Here is a 6,000-nt window from a genome sequence, read left to right as displayed (position 1 = left end):
ACGGCACAAGGGAAATCAGTGCGGGCGGGACGCAGCCTAGTGGTAGATATCAATACACGGCACAAGGGAAATCAGTGCGGGCGGGACGCAGCCTAGTGGTAGATATCAATACACGGCACAAGGGAAATCAGTGCGGGCGGGACGCAGCCTAGTGGTAGAGCGCTCACCTGATGCACCGTCGGTCTGGGATCGATCGATTGGGCTATTTCTCGTAACAGCCAGTGCACCACGACTAGTATATCAAACACCGTGGTATGTGTGGCCCTGTCTGTGGGATGGTGCATATAAAAGCGCCCTTGCTACAATGAAAACAATATTGGGGGTTTCTTCTCTAAAACTATATATGTCAACATTACCAAATGCCGATCATTGATTAATAAATCACTATGCTCTAGTGGTGTCGTTAAACAAAAACAAACTTTAACTGGCTTTCCTGCTATTACTGTACTCTGATCGTTTAAAACCGGCCTCGGTGGCGGCGTGGTTAGGCCATCGGTCTACAGGCTGGTAGGTAATGGGTTCGGATCCCAGTCGAGGCATGGGATTTTTAATCCAGATACCGACTCCAAACCCTGAGTGAGTGCTCCGCAAGCTCAGTGGGTAGGTGTAAACCACTTGCACCAACCAGTGATCCATAACTGGTTCAACAAAGGCCATGGTTTGTGCTATCCTGCCTGTGGGAAGCGCAAATAAAAGATCCCTTACTGCTAATTGGAAAGAGTAGCCCATGTAGTGGCGACAGCGGGTTTCCTCTCAAAATCTGTGTGGTCCTTAACCATATGTCTGACGCCATATAACCGTAAATAAAATGTGTTGAGTGCGTTGTTAAATAAACCATTTCTTTCTTTCTTTCTTTGTGATCGTTTAAACGGCACCCTCCTCCACGGCACCCTCCTCCATTACTGTTTTATCAGACCCCTCCACCGACCCCAGTGTGAAGCCTTTTTAGCTTGGAGCTATACTAGAACAGTGGCGTAGGAAGGTGCCAAAACGTGGGAGACGCACACACACACACACACACACACACACACACACACACACACACACACACACACACACACACACACACACACAGATACATCTATATACATGTGTGTGTGTGTGTGTAAATATATATATATATATATATATATATATAAAAGATCGCTGATACTACTGGATCAAGTAAAGTGGGTGGCACAAGCCCCTCTTCCCCCCCCCTCCGCCCCCCGCCCCTCCCCGTTTCCAACTAGAACAGGACTAGTCTATGTCTTAGACTAGTAAGTACTGCGTGAACTAACGCCAACTAACAACACCTCAATCGGTACAAAACACCAATTGAAATACGAGATGTTTGACGTATAAAATAAACTTGACGAGTTTTTAATCCAAAACTACACAGATAGTTGACCAAGCGTGCCTTTGTCAATCCCCTGTCGCTGGTCTAGCCGAGTGCAGTCCACACCAACGCCGAGGGGGAGACAGGTAGTTTATTATAGTTGAGAGTACCGCACGCAATTAGATTAATTAACCCTCCAAGCACCTGGAGTCGCTGTCAGGCTTAATGGGGGGATGTGACCAGGAAAATAGTATTTTTAACACACCCGTGATCGGATTTTAGTAATCCCAAAGCAAATAAAACGAATACGGATTCTTGTTAGAAGTCAGTAAACCTACGGAAAGAAAGGTGGTTTGTCGTCAAGGTAAACGGTATTTGCTAAATTGTAGTGTCTGTGTTCTATTCAAGTAAAGAATATGAATGTTGTGTAAACTGTATTCATCCGATTTCAGTAATCCTTCTTCAAATATAAATGGTTTTCTTCTGTGTATACCAGGCGCTTGTGCAATGCGTGGTTTCGAAGGTCTAACCCCCCCCCCCCACACACACACACACACACACACGCACGTACACACCTTGGCTCAAGGGCGATTTGTTTTTAAATATGAAGCTTGTGATGTTGACCACTAGATTTTATGGACGACACTTTGTAATGAAAAGAAGTAGCTTAAAGGGACATTCTCGACTAATACAATATTTCTACGATTAAACTTACATGATAAGTACATTTTCTTGTTTAGAATATCACTGTCTGTATATTCAATGTGTTTCTGGTCGTCTTAATATTTATAAGAAGCTCAAACTGGATTTTGTCTTCAAATATTTTCGTACGTACGAAAAATATATATTTTAGGAAATAAAATGAAATTTAACCTAGTACAAATATTAGAACGATGTGAAACACGTTTAATATACAGCCACTAATATTTCATGCAGAAAAATATATTTGATATGTAATTACAATCGTTAAAAAGTCTCTGTTAGTCGATCAGATCTTAAAAATTGCAGCAAACTCAGGAATGTCCCTTTAATGATGTTCCTATGGTCGATAAGAAAGTGATCTCGCTATGGCGGATCATTTTAGTAAAGTGTTTATCGACACAACATATGCTAATTTTGATAACAACTTTAAAATCCAACATGGAAGTCACGGTATCTGCATTTAAATTGTATGTATTAAGATCGGATGAAAACTTTGATATTTCACCCATTTAGTTAGCAATATATGCTCCAAACTTCCAAACAATACGTAATGTGGCGTAGGGCAATTTCACGAGAAAGGCTGTAAACTGACAGTTATGCCTAAACAGCCCAAATACAGACACAAAGTGTTGGTGTTGTTTCTTTACATCTCTTATATACATATAAGTACAGGAAACTTGAGGAAAATTTTGAAAGCATTTGCTATTAGGGTTTTGAATTTGTGAGTATATATGTGTGTATATTTTTACGAAATTCAACAACTTGAGAATTAACAACAACATGATATAGAAAGTAAATGGAACACAACATTGCTCCATTGTATCCCTAGTAATGCACATATCAAGATTGACCAAATGTTTTTGGTGTTATGTTCGTTTGAATACATTGAATGACTTTCCATAAAATAAGAAAAACAGAGTTGTCTTTTCCTGAACATTCCATTTTTAACCAATTAAAAAGACAGGACAGATGGCAAATTGTGTTTTAAAATATTGATCCATGTATCTGAATAAACTGATACAAACTTCAGCCTCCAGCAACATGAACACTATTTTCTGGCCAAACATTTATTGTATTGGGGTCAAATTCCGTAAAAAAAAAAAAGTGTCCTTTCCTGAACAAATAAATATAATAAAAATGATGGTTAGGGTACAAGATTCAGTGGCATAAAATACTTACTATGCATGCATAGACTAGATAAATATGATTTAAGAAACAGTGTGACTCTTGGATTATCTGCTAATGATATCAGAGTTTTATTACGGAATGTTCTTTCCTGATCGTATGTTAACTTTTACAACAGCCTCTACTAGCTCATATTTCGATTAAGTGAATGTCTATGGTCAGTTCAGCATTACTATCAAAAATTTTACAAATATACAAAAAGTATTATGTAAAAATGCCTAATTTTAGTATGCAGATTTGAATAAATATGGATGGCACAAAGAGACATGTCAAAATGTGTCCTTTGCCTCAACAAAGTGGTTTCGGGTTCATACAACTGGCTCAAGTTTGATACGATCCCCAGGCTGCTCCAGTAATACAAATTGGTTGACACAACCAACATGCAAAAATTTAGGATAGCTCGAAAGAAAATGGACCTAAGAGTGTTTACTTAAAACAGTCACAGAGATCAAATTGGTTGATTTTATACTGTTATGTTTAATCAACATTAACTAATGAATCGAGAGGGTTTATTTTTGTTATCCTATTCTTTATTATTATAATCACAATATATAACACAAATAAAAATACCATTAATTATGTTAAGAATAGTTCATTTACTGAGGTTGTTTTTCTTCTTTCTTTTTTTTCTTTTTTTTTGGAGGGGTGTTTTTTTTGGAGGGGGAGGGAGGTCCGGCTGTTTCGACTTTCTCCTTGACCACACTGACTGGCATGTTCAGGGCCATTTTGTCCAAGTGCTGTTGTGACTTGTTTCCATGAACAGTAATTCCAATATGTCCCTTAAACATATAGCACTATTACATACAGAGTCAGTTACACAGCTAGGTTTATAAAATATGTTTTTGTAGAAAAATGTTAGGTAATAACTTGTATTTTATAATTCAATTTTATACTCTTCTTTTTACATTAATTTGTGTCCTTCGTGTAACCTGTTATTGTCTTCCAATATTTAATGTTCGAATGCCTAACAATAGCCTTTACTTGTATTTTATAATTCAATTTTATACTCTTCTTTTTACATTAATTTGTGTCCTTCGTGTAACCTGTTATTGTCTTCCAATATTTAATGTTCGAATGCCTAACAATAGCCTTTACTTGTATTTTATAATTCAATTTTATACTCTTCTTTTTACATTAATTTGTGTCCTTCGTGTAACCTGTTATTGTCTTCCAATATTTAATGTTCGAATGCCTAACAATAGCCTTTACTTGTATTTTATAATTCAATTTTATACTCTTCTTTTTACATTAATTTGTGTCCTTCGTGTAACCTGTTATTGTCTTCCAATATTTAATGTTCGAATGCCTAACAATAGCCTTTACTTGGAGCCTGCTGAACAATGCAAAAAACTTTTGTCCTTTCCTGAACACAAATGTTCAAATTCAGTCTTCTGGTATAGGGTATGCTAACTAAACAATGCCTTGCCGTATTTGAACCAAACTACTCACAGTTGTTCTACCATACCTATGGATTGTAGACACGTGTTTTGGTAACTAATATGAACTGTATTTTGTAATATAATGCTAATGAAAGCTATTGGATCAAAACGTGTTGGAAAACAAATTCACCTTGTTGAGATGCTTGTGAAACTGAAATATATCAACAGCAGAGGAACTACATATACCAATATTATCATTTTAGAGCATTTAAAGGCATCTGTATTATATAGAATAAGCAAAAAGGTTGTTCATTTTTTGTTCACAATTTATGATTAACTCCGAATAGAATTCCACATAACAAAAAATGTATTAGTGTTTAAGCTCATTTTTTATTTTCTGTATATATGTACTTTAAAATCAAAAACATTTTTACTACAAAATTGCATTTTATTTTTTGGACCATCGTGAGACCTTTTTGCAACCTTTCCCGTGAAAATGCCCCATATATGGAATATTTTATGAACATATTAAATATGGAGGTGAATATCTCTTCTTCTGTCTATCACGGTTATTTTCATTAATTATTAACAATGAATAAACTATCAGAAGTATGAATCGCTCCTACAGTCTGTTTATTTTAAAAAGAATAACAATGCCAAAGTCTATGTCCTGATGAATGGCACCGCGGTGTTCTCGTATGCATCGACAAAGGACATAATAATAAGTCCAAATTAAGTCCAGATTCAGACAGAGGGATTACGCTTTTATCTGTAATGTTTAAGATTTTTGGGAACGTTTTAGTCATTAACGCGTTAGCTACTATCACCGGCAGATTACCCACATAATCATCAATGTGGATTTCAAAAAGACCTGTCGAGCATCGATGTTTCTTTGGTGTTACAAGAAACATTAAATCATTATAAGGTACGCTTGTGTCATATTTCTGGATAGTGCAAAAGCCGTCGATACTGTCTGGCATGTAGGTCTGCTATATCAACTATCAGAAGTGTGAATCGTTCCTAAAGTCTGGCTTAATTTGAAAATAATAAAAATGCCAAATTATGTGTTCTTGTAAACATTATATACTCACGGTACTTGGGGCAGAAAAGGGGGTTATGTTAAGGTAGTATTATTGCTCCTAAACTATATAAAAAAAAAAGGAACTATGATCTCTGATGTTCACGTGTCTTGCCTCGCACGATATAGCTGTTTTCTTTACTTCAACGAGCAATATGCAAGATATGTTCTTGATCTGTGAACAATATAGCTTAAAAGTAAAATGATTAATTTCTGTAGAGAAGCGGATCCACCCTTTTTGTTATTTAAAAAAAGCTCAAATATCCAGCCCAAATTCTATAAAACAGGCGCGTGTGCAATGTGTGGTTTCGAGGGTCGAATCCCCACCCCAGGCTCAA

The sequence above is a fragment of the Gigantopelta aegis genome, chromosome 11 (genome assembly GCF_016097555.1).
Source record: "Gigantopelta aegis isolate Gae_Host chromosome 11, Gae_host_genome, whole genome shotgun sequence".
In the NCBI taxonomy this organism is placed as follows: Eukaryota; Metazoa; Mollusca; class Gastropoda; order Neomphalida; family Peltospiridae; genus Gigantopelta; species Gigantopelta aegis.
Note: the sequence above shows the minus strand (reverse complement) of the source record.